This window comes from Tamandua tetradactyla, chromosome 10, assembly GCF_023851605.1.
Source record: "Tamandua tetradactyla isolate mTamTet1 chromosome 10, mTamTet1.pri, whole genome shotgun sequence".
Taxonomy (NCBI): Eukaryota; Metazoa; Chordata; class Mammalia; order Pilosa; family Myrmecophagidae; genus Tamandua; species Tamandua tetradactyla.
In genome coordinates this window covers 68,382,250-68,402,957 of record NC_135336.1, presented here as the reverse complement: position 1 = coordinate 68,402,957, position 20,708 = coordinate 68,382,250, and the positions used below count along the sequence as shown (strand labels likewise).

The following is a 20,708-nucleotide window of genomic DNA, read 5'->3' as shown; positions in this document are numbered from 1 at the left end:
ACAATGGAATATTATGCAGCTTTAAGACAGGATAAACTTATGAAGCATGTAATAACATGGATGGACCTAGAGAACATTATGCTGAGTGAGTCTAGCCAAAAACTAAAGGACAAATACTGTATGGTCCCACTGATGTGAACCGACATTCGAGAATAAACTTGGAATATGTCATTGGTAACAGAGTCCAGCAGGAGTTAGAAACAGGGTAAGATAATGGGTGATTGGAACTGAAGGGATACAGACTGTGCAACAGGACTAGATACAAAAACTCAAAAATGGACAGCACAATAATACCTAATTGTAAAGTAATCATGTTAAAACACTTAATGAAGCTGCATCTGAGCTTTAGGTTTTTTTTTTGTCTGTCTGTTTGTCTTTTTTTTTTGTACTATTATTATTATTTTTATTTTTTTCTCTATATTAACATTCTATATCTTTTTCTGTTGTTTTGCTAGTTCTTCTTCTAAATCGATGCAAATGTACTAAGAAATGATGATCATGCATCTATGTGAGATATTAAGAATTACTGACTGCATATGTAGAATGGAATGATTCCTAAATGTTGGGTTAATTTCTTTTTTTCTTTAATTAATAAAAAAATATATATTTTTATATGTTTTATATATAACATATTTTATATATTTATATATTTTTATATGTTATATATATATAACAATAGTACCCAAAGTGTTACTCATCAACCATGTAGAAATAAAGGTTGTAGCTTAGGTTAGGTCAGGTTAAGAGATAGGACTGTGGAGTAAAAGTACCCACTCACTACTGAATGCCTCAATATCCTCATTTGTAGAGTAAGGACAATAACAGGAAATACTAACGTTTTAATTAAAAGAGATTACCTACATAAAGCCATTCTATCATGCCTGATACATTCTAAAGCACTTTAAAAATTAGCCATTATTATTATTATTTTTTTTTTTGCCATTATTATTTTTATTATAAACTCTGAAGGAGCCAATACAGGTAAAGGGTTAAGAGCACAGACATTAAATTTAGACAGGCATCAGTTCAACTTTCAGTTGTAAATGTTTAGCTGCATGGCCTAAGGAGAGATAACACAGTCTAAATATAGAATATATGATTACTACATATCTGTGAATTACTAAACAATAATGACAATGCATGAAATTAATCTGGGAAAACTTAACAATGGATTTAAAAGTGAATTGGGAAAACCATGCATTCTTCAAAGAAGGTTGAGGTTGTTATGACACAAGGAATAAAATAAATCTACACGTGATTTGTTCAAAGAATGGTAGAACAAGGTCTTATAAAACTTACTTTACAGAAGTCAAAACTATTTTTCAATATTAAATTACCTTTGTACCTTAATTCCTTCTAGAAAAATTCTAGATGCCATTAGTGGCTCACAATCATCAGGGCTACTACTAATCAATGATTTAGCGAAGTTTTTCTTGTTCCTGGGCTTCAGTTTTCATCTATATTTTGAAAATGTGCACCTAGCTTGTTAAAAAAATTGCCTTCCCATTACATAATCTATGAAAATTATTTTTTTAAAGAAGGAATACTGCATACAGTTGTGCAGATTATTCACTGGACAAGGACACCCAGCAACACAGGCAAGTAGGGGCAAAATTGTAGCTTCAGGTTCACTTGCTGATCTGTGCTCAGGCTTCCTGTGTCCAGAGAAAGGAGTGCTTTTGCTTAATTTATAAAGATATAAAATGCCCTTATTCTAAGATTATAATCTAAAGTGTTTTTCTAAACGTATCATAATAAATACACTCATAGATACATTACTCAATCTTTTAATCTACTAAAACAATTAACAAACTCTACTAAATCATTTTCTTGAATTTCTGTATTTAATCCTTTGATTTTGAAAACAGCTCAGTGGCAACTTTAACCACCTGCAAGTTTACAGCCTCTATTCATCAGGCACCAAACATTCATTAACTAACTACCTTCCTTTACCCACTGGGTATCATTTTTCCTTTTACTATTTTACTCATCTCAAAATATTGAACTGCCCTGAATTCAGAGCGGCTTATTTGATAATCATGAATGGATTCATTTCTCTAATCTAATATGGGCTGGGCCAAACATTAAGATATAAAAGATCAGTATCGTCATCCAAAATAATAACCTATTTAGTAAGTCTAAGTAAAGTGATGAAATGTACTTCTAGTAAGTGTTGACTGATCTTGGCAAATCCTGGGAAGTTTACCACACATAACTAAAAGTCAACAACTCATCACAAATAAATTATAAATAATATTTATAATAATTATAATTTATAATAACTATAAATAAGAATATAACTCTTAATGATGAAAATAAAGAGAAAACTTAAAACTAAGATGTTAGTAACAGCACTCTCATTTCAAAAGAACTAATACGGACTTGACTTCGACTTTTAGCTCTGAAATAATTTACAAATGAAATTAGGATTTAAGTAAGAATCAATGTTTTAATAAGTAAAAATGAGTATTTTCCATAATTTCTCACTACCTCTAAGTAAAGAGGAAATGGATAAACTCTCAGTAATTTTTTTTTTTTTTTTTTTTTTTTTTTTTAATTTTATTAAAGGAAAGACAGAGAGAAGGAAGGAAGGATAGAAGGAAGGAAGGAAGGAAGAAAGGGAAACATCTTTAAACATTTTCTTGTACTTTGTTTTTCCGTTTTTTGTTACATGGGCTCGGGCCGGGAATCGAACCGAGGTCCTCCGGCATAGCAGGCAAGCACTTTGCCCGCTGAGCCACCGCGGCCCGCCCGACTCTCAGTAATTTTTGTGATAGATATTTTGATCAGAAAATTCATCATTCAAATTAAAAAAAAACACACTTGAAAAATATGGATGGCAGTTGTCACTGCACAGTGTAAAAAGTTCCCTATTTTTTGTTTTTCCTTCATCTTTTGGAAAATTGTAAATGGTCTGCCCTTTATCTTCAATCTCTTTCCAAACTCTTCATACCTTTTTGTCTTAAATGAAACCTGGTTAATCTCAGAAAACACTGGGAGACTCTCATTCCTTCCGTTTTTCAGTGCCAGGAAGGAGTGCTAATATTTCCTCTCTAAGATTTCTGAGACTGTCAGATCACTGCTCTTAGATTACCAAGAAAAACCTCCCTTCCTTTATATCTGATAGCACTCTATCTGAAACACACCACTTTCAGCCACCAACCTCTGTTAAAATGGGACTTGAGCAAGTAGCTCCCACACCTCCTCCCCACACTCTCACACTCTACCAACATCTTTGGCTAGCTGACTAATTATATAGATGTTTCATGCAATTTTTTTTTTTATTAACGGAAAGAAAAAAAGAAATTAACACAACATTTAGAAATCATACCATTCTACATATGCTCTCAGTAATTCTTAACATCATCACATAGATGCATGATCATCGTTTCTTAGTACATTTGCATCGGTTTAGAGGAACTAGCAACACAACAGAAAAAGATATAAAATGTTAATATAGAGAAAAGAAATAAAAGTAGTAATAATAGTAAAAAAAAAAAAAACCTATAGCTCAGATGCAGCTTCATTCAGTGTTTTAACATGATTACTTTACAATTAGGTATTATTGTGCTGTCCATTTTTGAGTTTTTGTATCTAGTCCTGTTGCACAATCTGTATTCCTTCAGCTTCAATTACCCACTATCTTACCCTGTTTCTAACTACTGCTGGACTCTGTTACCAATGACATATTTCAAGTTTATTCTCGAATGTCCGTTCACATCAGTGGGGCCATACAGTATTTGTCCTTTAGTTTTTGGCTGGACTCACTCAGCATAATATTCTCTAGGTCCATCCATGTTATTACATGCTTCATAAGTTTATCTTGTCTTAAAGCTGTATAATATTCCATTGTATGTATATACCACAGTTTGTTTAGCCACTCGTCTGTTGATGGACATTTTGGCTGTTTCCATCTCTTTGCAATTGTAAATAACACTGCTATAAACATTGGTGTGCAAATTTTTATCAACAAAACAGAAAATGACAAGTGCTGGAGAGGATGCGGAGAAAGAGGCACACTTATCCACTGTTGGTGGGAATGTCAAATGGTGCAACCACTGTGGAAGGCAGTTTGGTGGTTCCTCAAAAAGCTGAATATAGAATTGTCATATGACCCAGCAATAGCATTGCTAGGTATCTACTCAAAGGACTTAAGGGCAAAGACACAAAGTCATGCAATTTTTTAAACTTTTATGAGCTTGAGCTCCACTTCATTTCAGCTTTTTCCCCCAATCTGGGGACTGTGTGAATTCTTCTGATCTCTGGCAACCTAGTATTTTCCCTTTTTCTTACTCTTATTATATCTGGGGAAATGATACTAAAACTTCTCAAAATATCCAGGTCTTATAACCCTCTTTCTTTTAAATCATTCCCCTCCTAGACTTACGGTTTCTACGCAGTTTAGAACTCATGGTTCATTGCCTTAAATAGTTGTCTCAGTATAAGCTCGCAACAGTCCCTACTCAACTGGATTAATCAATAGAGGAAAAGTTTTATCTCACAAAACAAAAAAGTCCTGAGATAGAGAAGCTTCAGGATTAGTATAGTCACTCGATCAATGACATATTTAAATATTCAGGTTCCTCTGTATTTCCACTTTCCAATGTTCACTTTTTGTGTTAGCTTCTCCATTATGGTTGAAAAATGCCTGCTATAATTAGTCTGCTTATACTGTTTATACTGAGTCTCATATGTATAAACAGTACCAAAGGGAAGTGGGTGGGGGGAAGGAAATGCTATCTAAGCCCATTGAAGTAACCCCTGTCAAACGTCTCTTCATATCTCATTGGCAAGGAAGAGGTCTAATATCACTTTTAAAACCAATTAATGTTAAGGAAATGGGATGAGAGACAGAAATCAGGGATTTACCCTGAGCTAGTTAGAGGACAGTCCTTCTCTAAGGCTTGTGGAGGAGGGATGCACACCCCCAAATAAAATGGAGGTCCTCCAGCAAGAGTGAAGGGAGAATGGCTGCCAGGTTCAACAAGAGAGTCTGTGTCTCTATTTCTTCCCCTATCCATTTCCCTGTTGACGCTTCTTCTTCCTACTTTACTTTGTTATGGACACACTATTGGGTTAGGAGCAAAACAATGGGAAATATTATGATATTGGTATTATATAGTTCCACCTCTTCTGTAGATTAGTACAGGAATACAGATCAATTTGCAAGATTTTCTAATAGAAAGGACAAAAAGCATCCTTTGCTTCAAATAAAACAAAATAAACACAATCACCATCACAATTTAAAGCCAGACTCTGACACTTGTGACCTGAGAACTTTAAAAAAACACTATGCAGAACTGAATTTATCCTGGATCTAATGAAGTTTACTCTTTTAGGCCTTCTTTTTTTTTTTTTTTCATGTGCACAGTCCAAGAACTTTCAGGCCTTTTATTGACACAGTGCTTCCATGCCCCTAATTAAGCATTCCTGTATTATTTTTCTTAAAGGGGACTCTGAAATTTTTGTAAGTTTCAGACTTCTAAAATCTGCATCTGCTTCTGTTCATATATCAACATATTCTGTGCCATTAAGCATGCCACTTACCTCTTTATCCATCCATTTGCATATTCTAAAATATATATCAAATATATATAAACTGTAGCAGTTTTCTGGGTCATTATTAAAATCATCAGTACATCATCAGTACACAATGTTCTCTAATGGCTCCTATTTTCCAGAAAGAGTCTGTTGTTGCATCTGGCCCTGCCAGTTTGTCTCCAAGATATTATAAGAGCTAAGATCAAAATGAGCTGAGCCATCCCTGATTGCTGTCCAGAATATCCATTCAGCTGCAGGTGTTTTCCAGTTATCTACTGTGATGTTACATTGCTTCAGGCTGTGCTACAGGGGCCCCCACAGAGTTTCATCTGCCTGCCATGTGCTGAACTATGCTCCAGCCCTGGGGAGTTGAACTTCATATGGGATGCTTTCAACTTCTCAGGACTGCGTGAGTCCCGGGCGTTCAGTGTGAGAAATGATGCCCTACCACCTGGTGTAAAGTGTGGTACTTAGAGATACTGATAGAATTTGTCTTGTAATTGCCTGCGGTGACTGTAGGTGTCATTTCCATAACCACGACTAGACAGCCCAATAGCTTTATAGACTTTAATTTTGATCTGGAATGTGTTTCTTTGTTTTCATCATCCTGCCATTCTTGCAAATGTTATGAGTTGTAAAATATGATTTATTACTTTGTCCACTAATGCACTATTATTAGATAGTGAACTGCTGAGGTAGCAGAATTCAGGAACAAGCAATTTCACAAGTAATTATGCAGTCAAGGGTTGAGTACATCCAAGGGTTACAAGGGTTGAATGGGTTAAGTGGACAACAGCGAGTAGAAAGTTATTAAAGGATACACAGATGAACAGCCTGTATTTGCAAGAAAAGGACAATTCCTATCCTGGTCATCACCATAGCATCGATGACGACCATTATGCAAAGTGGGAACTCCCAGAAGAAATCCAACAGTGCCACATTCCCCTCCCTTCATCATTTTACATATATTAAAACAAAATCAATATTAATATCTATTTATTTATTGATCATTTATTAAATGCCTCATTCTGCTAAGTTCTTTGTGCATATCATCACATTCAATCCTGCAACAACCTTATGAAATAAATAATTAATATCTACATATTATATATGAAGAAACAGTCACTTGGAGTTGGTGAGTTAACTGACTAATTACAGCTAGTAACTGGTGAAGATGCAATATGACATGAGTCAATCAGATTTGAATGACTTGATTTCAATTCACTGTTAACAATCCATAAGTGCATAACTATAGAGTTAGAAAACATGACGCTAAAGGGACACATGCCTGCCAAATTCACAGGGTCTAGCTCAGGATCTTGTACCTGCATTAAAAAGAATATTCTATAGGTAATTCCAATGTACACTTCTAATTGGAGCCCATAAAATATCCTCAGCCTTAAAAAGAACCACCATCAAATGTCACCTGAAATCTGATGATTTATAGGAGGAACGAAACTTGCCAAACATAGGGTCTGAATGCAGGTATATGATCGACCACTCTCTCTCTTTCTTTTCTTCCTTCCTTTCTTCTTTCCTTCCTTCCTCCCTCCCTCCCTCCCTCTCTCTCTCCCTCCCTCCTTCCCTCCCTTTCCTTCCTTCCTTCCTTTCTTTCTCTCTCTCTCTCTCTCTCCCTTCCTTCTTCCCTCCCTCCCTTTCCTTCCTTCCTTCCTTTCTTTCTCTCTCTCTCTCGCTCTCTCTCTCTCTTTCTTTCTTTCTCCCCCCTCTTCCTTTCTCTCTTTCTCTCTTTCTTTCTTTTTCTTTCTTTCTCTCTTTCCTCTCTTTCTCTCTCTCTCTCTCTCTCCCTCTCTCTCTCTCTCTCTCTTTCTTTCTTTCTCCCCCCCCTTCCTTTCTCTCTTTCTCTCTTTCTCTCTTTTTCTTTCTTTCTCTCTCTCTCTCTCTCTTTTTCTTTCTTTCTCTCTCTCTCTCTCTCTCTCTCTCTCTCTCTCTCTCTCTCTCTCTCTCTCTCTCTCTCTCTCTCTCTCTCTTTCTTTCTCCCCCCTCTTCCTTTCTCTCTTTCTCTCTTTTTCTTTCTTTCTCTCTTTCCTCTCTTTCTCTCTCTCTCTCTCCCTCCCTCCCTCTCTCACTGTCTCACTCTCTTTCTTTCTTTTTATTTTTTTACTTCTTTTTCTTGCCCTGAATGACTAATAAACCATTAAAAGAAATTCAGTTAATGATTGAATCCCACCTAGGGTAGAAACATCAGATAGAGTTACACGAACTAATGCTAAAGAAATATTCCATACTTAAGAGTCAGAGGTGGAGGGGAAGTGAACTGAAAAAAAGTACTTAGGTTTGTTTTGTTTAAATTCCAAGATTTTTTTAGTTTTACCCACAATGAATGTGTCAATTTTTTTTCTCATAAACACAGTAATTCTATGGCCAAAAAACCAAATCATTGAAAGATATTTTTGTTCTTCAGATAAATACTAGATTAAAATTTAAAATATACTGACAATAGAGTTATTTTGAACTAAATTTTCATCTAAAAAAAGAAGAGAACAATATTAATTGCCAAATGACTTTTTAAAAGATACTTTTCTGAAAAATCTTCTAATGCAATTCAAAACCTGCACACCACGATAATTATATAAACAGGAAAAGAAAATACAAAATATCAAATAAAAATACAGTGGGATTCAGGTATGTGTTTTTGTGCTGCTAATTATGTTCACAAGGTTGTTCTACCGTAACCACCATCCATGAGCAAAACATTTCCATCATCGCAAATAGGAACCTTCTACTATTAAGCATTCACTTCCCATTCACTGGCCCTCATTCTGACCCCTCGCAACCTGTATTCTAAATTCCAACTCTACAAGTTTGCTTATTCTAACATATCTGAATGTCATTTAAAGGGGAAATGCTAGATTGCTTATATGGTAACAGAATAAAAAAAAATTTTAAATCCACGGAACCATAGTATATAAATAGTTTATCCTTAGTTAAACCATGGACTATTCGTACATAATAGTACAATTATAAAAATGTGCTATCATCAGTTGTAACAAATGTTCCACCCCAAAGCAAAGTGTTGATAATGGGGTGGTATATGGGAACCATGTATTTTTGTATTTTGTTCATGATTGTTGGTAAATCCATAACTTCTCTAATGAAGAAAATAATAAAATAAAAAATAAAAATACAGTGGGAGGCAATTTAATAAGCCAAACCCTAAATCTTAAGGCTTGCCCTTATGAAACTTATTTCTGCAATAGTGAAGCTAAGCCCACCCATAATTATGCCTAGCAGTCATCCCCAGAGAACCTTTTTTTGCCCAGATGTGGCCTTTCTCTTTCTAAGCCAAACTCTTCAAACTAACTCATTATCCTCACCCCTACATGGGATATGACTTCTAGGAGTGTAAGGCTCCCTGGCAACATGGGAAATGATGTGCAGGGATGAGCCAGCCCCTGGCAATGTGGGCCTGACAATGCTTTCTTTTTCGGCTTTTTTTTTTTTTTTTTTTTGCTTTGCAAATACTTTTTATTTATTAAAAAAAAATTAACAAACAAAACATTTAGATATCATTCCATTCTACATATACAATCAGTAATTCTTAATATCATCACAGTTGCATATTCATCATTTCTTAGTACATTTGCATCAATTTAGAAAAAGAAATATAAAGACAACAGAAAAAGAAATAAAATGATAATAGAGAAAAAAAAGACTACACATACCATACCCCTTACCCCTTGCTTTCGTTTACCACTAGCATTTCAAACTGAGTTTATTTTAACATTTGTTCCCCCTATTATTTATTTTTGTTCCATATGTTTTACTCTTCTGTTGATATAGTAGCTAAAAGGAGCATCAGACATAAGGTTTTCACATTCACAGAGTCTCACTGTGAAAGCTATATCATTGTTCAATCATCATCAAGAAACATGGCTACTGGAACACAGCACTACATATTCAGGCAGTTCCCTCCAGCCTCTCCACTACATCTTGAACAATAAGGTGATATCTACTTAATGCATAAGAATAACCTCCAGGAAAACCTCTCGACTGTGTTTGGAATCTCTCAGTCATTGACATTTTGTCTCATTTTACTCTTCCCCCTTTTGGTCGAGAAGTTTCTCTTGATCCCTTGATGTTAATTCTCAGCTCATTCTAGGGTTTTTCTCAATCCCTTGATGCTGAGTCTCAGCTCATTCCAGGATCTCTGTCCCACATTGCCAGGAAGGTCCACACCCCTGGGAGTCATGTCCCACACAGAGAGGGGGAGGGTGGTGAGACTGCTCGTCATGTTGGCTGGAGAGAAGGGCCATATCTGAGCAACAAAAGAGGATCTCTTGGGGGTGACTCTTAGGCCTAAATTTTAAGTGGACTTGACCTATCCTTTGTGGGGTTAAGTTTCATGTGAACAAATCCCAAGCCTGGGGGCTCAGCCTATAGCTTTGGTTGTCCACACTGCTTGTGAGAATATCAAGAATTCAACTTGGGGAAGTTGAATTTCTCCCCACTCACACCATTCCCCGAAGGGGGCTTGCAAATACTTTTCCAGTCACTGATCAAATCATTCTGGGATTCATCGGGGGATCCTCTGGACAAACCAACAAAATCTGATGTGCTACCTGAGATTCCAAGTACTTATGACATTCAATCAAACTATCTACATGAGTTATATCAGGAAATGCTCTAGTCAAAATCTAAATTTTATAACAAATATTTTTTGCTTTAGTCTCACACATAATGTGACATTTTAAAGTATTGATTATCATGTTTTCAACAACGACATTCCTTTGTTCTTCCTCATGCCAAAACATTTTTAAAATTTGTACATTGTACATTTCACTATTATTATACACTCTAGGCATTCCTAGATTATACCATCTTGATCTTTAACATCTATCTTTCTTTCTTATTTCATTTATGTCCCCAGCCCTCCTCCCTCTATCATTCTCACATGCAGCTTCATTCAGTGTTTTAACATAATTACATTACAATTAGGTAGTATTGTGCTGTCCATTTTTGAGTTTTTGTATCTAGTCCTGTTGCACAGTCTGTATCCCTTCAGCTCCAATTACCCATTATTTTACCCTGTTTCTAACTCCTGATGGTCTCTGTTACCAATGACATATTCCAAGTTTATTCTCGAATATAGGTTCACATCAGTGGGACCATACAGTATTTGTCCTTTAGTTTTTGGCTAGTCTCACTCAGCATAATGCTCTAGAGGTCCATCCATGTTATTACATGCTTCATAAGTTTATTCTGTCTTAGAGCTGCATAATATTCCATCGTATGTATATACCACAGTTTATTTAGTCACTCGTCTGTTGATGGACATTTTGGCTGTTTCCATCTCCTTGCAATTGTAAATAATGCTGCTATAAACATTGGTGTGCAAATGTCCATTTGTGTCTTTGCCCTCAAGTCCTCTGAGTAGATACCTAGCAATGGTATTTCTGGGTCATATGGCAATTCTATATTCATCTTTTTGAGGAACCGCCAAACTGCCTTCCACAGTGGTTGCACCATTTGACATTCCCACCAACAGTGGATAAGTGTGCCTCTTTCGCCACATCCTCTCCAGCACTTGTCATTTTCTGTTTTGTTGATAATGGCCATTCTGGTGGGTGTGAGATGATATCTCATTGTGGTTTTGATTTGCATTTCTCTAATGGCCAGGGACATTGAGCATCTCTTCATGTGCCTTTTGGCCATTTGTATTTCCTCTTCTGAGAGGTGTCTGTTCAAGTCTTTTTCCCATTTTGTAATTGGGTTGGTTGTCTTTTTGTTATTGAGTTGAACGATCTCTTTATAAATTCTGGATACTAGACCTTTATCTGATATGTCGTTTCCAAATATTGTCTCCCATTGTGTAGGCTGTCTTTTTACTTTCTTGATGAAGTTCTTTAATGCACAAAAGTGTTTAATTTTGAGGAGCTCCCATTTATTTCTTTCTTTCTTCAGTGCTCTTGCTTTAGGTGTAAGGTCCATAAAACCGCCTCCAATTATAAGATTCATAAGATATCTTCCTACATTTTCCTCTAACTGTTTTATGGTCTTCGACCTAATGTTTAGATCTTTGATCCATTTTGAGTTAACTTTTGTATAGGGTGTGAGATACGGGTCTTCTTTCATTCTTTTGCATATAGATATCCAGTTCTCTAGGCACCATTTACTGAAGAGACTGTTCTGTCCCACGTGCGTTGGCTTGACTGCCTTATCAAAGATCAAATGTCCATAGATGAGAGGGTCTATATCTGAGCACTCTGTTCGATTCCATTGGTCGATATATCTATCTTTATGCCAGTACCATGCTGTTTTGACCACTGTGGCTTCATAATATGTCTTAAAGTCAGGCAGCGTGAGACCTCCAGCTTCGTTTTATTTCCTCAAGATACTTCTAGCAATTCGGGGCACCCTGCCCTTCCAGATAAATTTGATTATTGGTTTTTCTATTTCTGAAAAATAAGTTGTTGGGATTTTGATTGGTATTGCGTTGAATCTGTAAATCAATTTAGGTAGAATTGACTTCTTAACTATATTTAATCTTCCAATCCATGAACACGGTATGCCTTTCCATCTATTTAGGTCTCTGTGATTTCTTTTAACAATTTCTTGTAGTTTTCTTTGTATAGGTCTTTTGTCTGTTTAGTTAAAATTTTTCCTAAGTATTTTATTATTTTAGTTGCAATTGTAAATGGAATTCGTTTCTTGATTTCCCCCTCAGCTTGCTTATTACTAGTGTATAAAAACACTACAGATTTTTGAATGTTGATCTTGTAACCTGCCACTCTGCTGTACTCGTTTATTAGCTCTAGTAGTTTTGCGGTGGATTTTTCAGGGTTTTCAACATATAATATCATATCATCTGCAAACAGTGATAGTTTTACTTCTTCCTTTCCAATTTTGATGCCTTGTATTTCTTTTTCTTGTCTAATTGCTCTGGCTAGAACTTCCAACACAATGTTGAATAACAGTGGTGATAGTGGACATCTTGTCTTGTTCATATATTCTGAATTAGTTGTTTCAGCTCCTGTATCTCATTTGAACTACTGGTTTGTTCCTTTGACTGGGCCATATCTTCAATTTTTCTGGTGTGATTTGTTATTTTTTGCTGGTGTCTAGACATTTAATGACCTTAATTAGTTTGTTCTGGAGATTGCTTTCACTTATCTTACCTAGGGTTTTCTTGCTAGATGAGTTTGTTGTCTTTCTGTTCTTTGACCTTCAGTTAAGCTTTTTCTGGGTCTCTAGCTTAAGTTTTGTTTAACAGAGGGTAAATTTTTCAGTTCTTGTTTTCTTGTTTCTTGTCCTGCTTCTAAGGTGCCTTTTCCCTCCCCACCCTTAGGAGGGTCTACATAGGTATTACAGACTCCAGCTGGGTTTTCCCAGAGTAAACTGGCCTCCTATCAGGGGGAAGGAGTCACCTGCATCAGTTTTCCCTGAGGGTGAGACCCAGCAAGTTGAAAGACTTTCCTGTGAATTCTCTGGGCTCTGTTTTTCTTATCCTGCCCAGTATGTGGTGCTTGTCTGTCTGCGGGTCCCACCAGCAAATGATGTTGTGGCTCCTTTAACTTTGGAAAGCTCTCCCTGCTGGGGGCATGGTGGAGACAGAGGAGAGGTTGTAGGCTGGGCTAATGGCTTCAAATTGCCAAGCCCTGGGGTCTGAATTCCTTGAGAAAGGGATTCCACCTAAGTTGGGCTTCACCCCTCCCCTGGGGAAGGCACACGTGGGAGATAGCCCTGAAAGCAGTCTGTTTCTGCCTATTCCTGGGGTGGTTGCAGCCCGAGTAGTCCCACCACTGAATCCAGAGGCAGCCAAGCCTTCATAGAAACAGCCACAAAAACCTGTTTCGTCCCCTTTCCTCTTTTTCAGTTAGCCCAATAAGCGACCTCCGCCTTAACCAGTTTTGCCTGAGTTGGGGGCCTATTTTTAGTAGTCAGAATTTGTTTATTAATGCCACAATTGGTGTTTGGTTGGACTCAGTCCCTGCTACTGTTAGAGTCTCTTTCCTTTCCCTCCTGGAAGCCACCTGTGGGGGAGGGGCACTGGGCGCTGGGCGCCGGCCATCACGGCTTGGGGAACTCACGGTTCCGGAGACTCGCAGCTGGTCCAGCTGGTCCAGACTGGGGTACGCTGTGTGTCTGGTCACTATCATGGCTCCGGGAGCTGTTCTGTACTGTTTCTGGTTATTTAGTAGTTGTTCTGGAGGATGAACTAAAACGCGCACATTGCTAAGCCGCCATCTTGGCCCTGACAATGCTTTCTTAACCAAAAGGGTTCAAAGAAACAAAATAAAATAAGGTCTCAGTGGCTAAGAGATTTGAAATAAGAGTTGAGACATGATTCTGCAGGTTACTGTTATGCAAGTTTCAGTTAGAGACTGTAAATTGCCACTGCATTCCAAGCCCTAACCAACAATATTCTCGAAATCCCTAAAGAATACCCTGGGCTCTATATAAGACTCTATAAAAGTTTTACTTATTAAGTTTATTTTTTCAGAAACTTAAAATCTTCAGATTATTCCTATCCTAGGTAAGTCCTGAAACCCAAAGGTACCAGTCTCTCCAAGAACATTAACCAGTTGCATTCCTCTACTCCATAATGCTAATACCCCTTTGCAGCATGAAGCAGTGAAAATGGTCATTTCCAAAATACTTCTGAAGATTGAAAGATCAAATGAGAGGGAGGAATTGTGACAAAGAGGGTAAGATTTCACAAGTGACTATCACTACTGAATCACTGTATGGATGTTTCTTTTGGGGTGGAACCACTGGAAGGAAAAACCTAAAATTGTTGTACTGCAACCCAGTAGCCTTGATGTTTGAAAACAATTGTATAACTACATGGATTTTATTTTACCCCATGTAAAATCTGTGACTGATACCCCTTTATCGCCTATGGTTAGATGAGTAATAAAATGAAGACATACATGGGGAAAAAATCTAGAATATGGGGTACCTATAGATGGCAAGATGGCAGGGTGTGGTTACCAAACGTGCACAAAATTGCTAACAAATTTGAATTTAAATGTCTGGGAGTGGATACACGGTAGTTCATTCTTGGGATTATAAGAAATAGTAACGTATTACGGGTGCATCTGATCGACAAAGTGGTTGTTTAAAGTCATGTACATAAATAAGTTCTTGCATGAACCACTACAAATACAAAAAAAAAAAAGAGGACTATACGGGAAACACATAGCTATTGAAAACTATGGACTATAATTAACAGTAATATTTTAATATTCTTTCACCAACAGTAACAAATTTACTACACCAGTACTATGGGTCAGCCATAGAGGGGGATAGGGAGCATGGGATATTTGGGTTATATATATATTTTTTTCTTTCTTTTTTTTTTTTTTAAATATGGAATGCTTCACAAATTTGCATGTCATTCTTGGACAGGGGCCATGCTAATCTTCTCTCTATATCATTCCAATTTTAGTAGATGTGCTGCCGAGGTAAGCACGGTTATATATATTTTTAACTCTTATTTTCTGTTCTGGAGTATGAAAATGTTCTAAAATTAATCATACATAACAGTTATCTATGTTATGATTCTGTGAACCAATGATTATATTTTAGATGGTTTGTATGGTGTGTGAATATACCTCAATAAAATTGGGGAAAAAATGAAAAGATAAAAAAGATACAGTGACAGGTAGTGTAGTATATTGGTTTAAGAGCATGGGTTATGGAAACTGACTGTCTGGATTAGAATCTTGGCCCTAGCCTGAGCGATCTATGTCACCTGGGCAGGCCACTACACCTCTCCATGCCTCAACTTCCCAATCCATAAAAAGCCATTAACAATAATAACGCTCCATTGGATCATTATGAGAACTATATAAAATTAAAACATGTAAAACTCTTAGAACAGTGGCTGGCTCATACTAAGCAGTAGATAAATGTTTACTGCAATAAAGTTAGTTCATTGAAATAATTTTAAAGCCCAATTTCTGACACAAAGAGTTTGAAACTTTACAGTTGGAAGGTGTTCATTGATTTTACAAGGAAGAAAATGAAAGCCTGAGTCACTTGCCAAAACCCAAACAGTTCCAGGCACAGTGAAAGCTACTAAGTATATAGTGTGCTGAATGGCCCAGAATAGCAGTTCTGTAGTAATGACATTCTTTACCAGTGACTATATTCTGAGATTTTTGAAACAGAATAACTTCAAATGATCCATTTTAAATATTTTTCAGAAGTGTATCTTGACAAACTGCCCAGTACTTGTAATTAGATTTAGCAGAAATCTATACAATTAAATACTAACAGGGATTTAGCTAAAATTATTTCATATGTTCAAACCATTAATGCATCATTTACATTTTTTTTCAGAAAAACTCTAAGCTGTAAAAAGCACAACATTTACTTGTAGTAACTACCCTAGATAACACCAAACAGCTCTAATCTTTGTCCTCCAACTACAAAGTAGACCAATTATACAAGAGAAATCATGAAGCATGAAAAAAGTCAGAGCAACAACTCATACTTCAGACATCCTTTTAATTATCCCTCCTCCTGTAAGAGAAAATGCATAACATCATAGTTTGAGGCCTATATTTTGTGATAAAAGAACTTTTGAAAACTTCATTGCCTTCATGAATAGTTCAGTGTATACAAATACCACCAAGTTAGAGAACCAGACAACATCTTTATTGAGATCTCAAAGAACAAGATATTATGGAAAGATATAAAAGAAAGTGCCAACGGTAGGCCACGGTGGCTCAGCAGGCAAGAATGCTTGCCTGCCAGGCTAGAGGACCCGGGTTCAATTCCCGGTGCCTGCCCATGTAAATAAAAAGAAAAAAAGAAAAAAAAAAGAAAGTGCCAAGATCACCACCTTCAAGCAACACAGTATTTCAGGTGGAAGGCACAAACATAAACATTGAGATGATTTATAATTATCTGCAAAACATACAAAAGGAAATTAGAATATAGCAGTACAGTCTTGAAACAAAAAGGAAGAAAAGCCAATCTGCTGCCAAAGGTTGGTTTTAAAAGTGCAACACAGAACATTTCTTAGTCTATGTCTTTGCATGTCAGAGAAGATTTTCAAGTCAAGCTTGTATGGTAGTTAACACTTTGGCTCCAAAAGGGCCGACAACAAGGCACAAACCAAGGAAGTGGAAAAGAGATACTTAAGCATAGAACAGATCTTTGGCCCTATACAAATGGAAGGAAAAGCCATACAGAATGAGCAACTTCCTTTAAAGGCATTGATGGAGCAGAATTAAATCTGAACTTCAAATTCATGAGATCGACTATGATAACACAGATTGTCTAAGTGTGAATCTCACCAAGCTACACCACTTACTAGCAATGTGACCTTGGGTAAGTTACTTTATCTCCATCTTCATTATAAAATTTGATAATAATGGTAGCTACTTTGTGTGATAGTCATTAGGATGAAATAAAATAACTTAGGTGAAGTGTCTGGGAAATGCTTGCCACCTAGTAGATGTGCAAAATATGCTAGCCATATCATAATTTCTCTAAATATTAGAGCAAAGCAGACCAAAATAATAAGAAACATCTTCCTCCAGATGAAGAGAGAAGACATTTCAAACACATCATCTCCAGAACTGAATTTCAAATCTTTCCCACCGTCCTCTACATCTATTCCCTTCTTTCACTAATTCCATTGTGCCAAATCTTGCTCTTTTTTTTTCACATGGGCAGGCACCAGGAATTGAACCCAGGTCCTCTGGTATGGCAGGTGAGCATTCTTGCCTGCTGAGCCACCGTGGCCCCAAATCTTGCTCTTTTACCCAATCAAATTGGATAGCACTATCATTACCTTTAAATCTACCCTTAAGGCCTGTCAATTTTAATTCTAGTCCGCTCTTAATTCTGTCTACTTTGCTAAAAATCCACAGACACCCTTATTAGCTTTATCCTAACTGGATAACTGCAATTACCTCTCTGTGTCTCCAAAAGTTCTCCTATCTAATATCTCCCTCTCTCTGCAAAATGAGTGTGCTGTCCTAAATGCATATTTGGAACTATCACAGCCTGGTTAAAATCCAAAAAGTTTTTCATTTCCTTTAGAATAAAGTCCAAAGTCTTTAGCAAAACTTATAACTCATAATTTGACCCTCCTGATTCCTACCTCCTCTCATCATTCCAGCCCCTTATGCTCCAAATTCCACACCAACTAAACTACTTGTTATTTCACTCTCTCCCTCTCCCTCCCTCTCTTTCTCTTTCTCTCTCTCTCTCTGCCTCCCAACTTCTTAGTTTTAGACCACAGCTTAAATATCTCTTCCTTTTGAAGCTTTCCATTACTCTCTAAAGATCTGGGACAAGAGTCCTTTCTGTGTGCTCTGTTAGAAGCCAATATTTTCCTTCCTAGGTGTACATTCTACCATCTTACCTGCATGTTTAAACAAGTCTTCCAAAAGACTGAAAGCTCAAGGAAGTTATAGCAACAATGTCACTGTTCACTGTGGAATCACTAACTACCAGCTCGGTACCAAGCACACAAAAAGTGCATAACAAATACCAACTGAATTTAACTTCCTCATTCCATGGCATTGGTACTGCTATTTTCAATCCATCCATCTATTCTCTTTATTTCTATTATCTATATTTCTATAAATGTACATATGGAATGGGAAGGTTCAACTGCCAACTATAATAAGGGTTCTGGTAGTCATCATTAGTTTAATAGAGTACAACCACCCTGCTATAAACTTATATAAACTAAGCATAGCCCAGTCTGCTCCTGAGCCATGCTTAATACAAGACAAAATTTAGGATGTCCCAAGAAGATACGTAATTAATTAGGAACATTTAAAGATCATTTTTTAGTCGCTTTTCAAAAAAGTCAATTCTTTGGGGATGGTTATGATAACAGTAACTAAGGAAACTTTGGTATAGTGAAATGCTATTGATTTTATACCAAAACGGAACAGGTTTCTTCAGCACTTTCCTCCCCAAACCACCATTATGACAAATTGTAATCACACGTTTTTTTGAAACCCTGAAAATTAGATTATCAGTGTGAAGAACTATCTTTTCAAATCAGGCAATACCTTGTATGAGATTACAAAATTGAAACAAACAAATAAAACAAAACCCTACGTCTACTTGCATACATAATGACTGTTCTTCAGGAAATGAGGGAACAGGAGGAGTAATATGCTGTCTACTTAATATGGTATCAGGTTTATGATTTTTCCTCTTTTTTTGCTTGATAAATTTTTAACAAAGTTTGTACAGTTTTTATGAAAGTTAATAATAATGCTTTACTAAGTAGTGCAATGAATTTTTATTTTTAATCCCTGTGCCCAATTTTGGAGTTGAGAGGATTGTCGGTAATAAATGGACAATGTACACTTAAAAAAAAAAGAGGATTAAATAATCTAAATCAATCACAACTATCAATAAATGCATGTTATTTTCCTCACATTTCACATATAGGATTTAGCTTTCAAAAATATGTTCTTTAGAAAACATACTATAAAATCTAGACGGTTATAGAAGAACACAGTATTTTAAAGTATAGAATATAATACATTATCACTCATGTAACTGTCACACTTAAATAAAACACCTTTTCTTTGGGAAATAATATTGTTGTGATAGAAAGTTATTTTCTCAAATGACTAATTAATAGGTATTACATATGATATTTTCACTAAAGTATCAAATAAACATGTTCAAGCAGGCATACTAAATGCATAAAACTACTAGGTACTATGTGTAGATGTTATCAAAATTTTTGATTGACATAGGCTTTATTTACTCTGCGTTTACTTACCAAAGCTGCAAGCTTAATGGTTCTGTTTATGAAAACAAAGTCAAGCTGAATGCTAAGAACAAACATATGTGAACTCATTTTTAACTTGTGGATGCATGCATGCACGCACATCTTTTTATTATCAGCATGCTCCTAAATTAAAATTGTTACCACATGCTAAGTAAACTTTTTCCGATGTTCAACAAAGGAGATCAAAAGAGATTTCATAACCGATTTTTAGATCTCTGACCAGTCAAATATATAGAAACACAGACATGTCAAAACATCAAGTAATCCAAAGGTACACCACTTTGGAAATTTTCAGTTCAATAAAACTCCCAAGAAGAGTAGTTTAGCGAAATCTCATACTTTCTGTATTGGGACGTACAGGTGAGGCTTTTCATAGAAGCTTATCTAATAGTTATTTGATGGTAGCACTTGAGCAGGGACTAAAATGAAGAGCACGACATAGATAAATTGGGAAGAGAGGTTTAGCTTTCCCGACAGATAGAAAATCACAAAGAATAGAGGTAGGAAGAAACATGTTATATTTGGGGCCAGGAGAAAACAGCTTAAATGGTTTTCTATTGGAATTATCAGAGTGATGAAATGACAGGTTGGTTTCATGGAGTGGGTCTAATAACCATTCCTGGAATTCTTCTCTTTGTCTGCTACAAATTCTCACAGGATTTTGTAAATCCCTTTAGTAAGGAGAGGGAAAATAATGGACGTCTGGGTCCATTCTCTAGTGGCCAAGTCAATTTTATTATTTGCTCCATTCTTAAACATCCAGCAGAGTATCTGAGTTCTGGCCTACTTCTGTATCCAAGTCCTTTTCCTCACCCAGTTTTAGAAACTGGATTATCTTATTCCACCATCTTTCAATCCTTAGCTTGGTTTTTTTTGCCTGGTATTTTAGTTCTGGCCTTTCTTCCTCTAATCTTCTGGGTCTCCTCTACCCTCAGCATCTTTAATTAGATTAATATTTCCTGCTGCCAGGCTTCTCTAAACAATTACCTGCCTGGATCCCCATACTTCCCTGCCTAGAACCCGCCTTTGTACTATGTCAGACTTGCCTGATGCCATGTACCACTTAACTTCTCTATACTACTGGAGTTACTCATTCATGCAATCTTATTGTCCACTTGAGAACTCATCCTTATTATATTATTTGCCTTGATACGCTTGTCTAGTTCTGAGTTATGGTGACTCTAGTTTAATGCCAATTAACTCCTCACCAAACATCTCTTTTACAACTGGTTATAGAGCAGGTACTCTGGAAAGATGTTTTGCTAACACAAGTGTGCATGTTTCAAAAAGCACTTAATAATGCCATTCTAACAGTTACTGTTAATGGTTCCCATTCATCCTCATAGTTGTATTTCTTTATACTACTATTGAAATATATTTAAAATCCTGCAATGTTTCTGGATAGAGTTAGAAGACAACTCAGAAA

The 20,708-nt window shown here is 36.4% G+C and overlaps 1 protein-coding gene and 1 non-coding gene across 5 annotated transcripts in view; both read right to left on the bottom strand.

Annotated features, from left to right (window-relative positions):
- The window catches only part of ROBO1 (roundabout guidance receptor 1), a 456,386-nt gene that overhangs the window by 194,256 nt on the left and 241,422 nt on the right, over positions 1-20,708 (bottom strand). The window lies entirely within an intron of this gene.
- Positions 14,866-14,974, bottom strand: LOC143648967 (U6 spliceosomal RNA). The gene has a single exon (XR_013158860.1). It is a non-coding gene; the product is annotated as a U6 spliceosomal RNA (small nuclear RNA).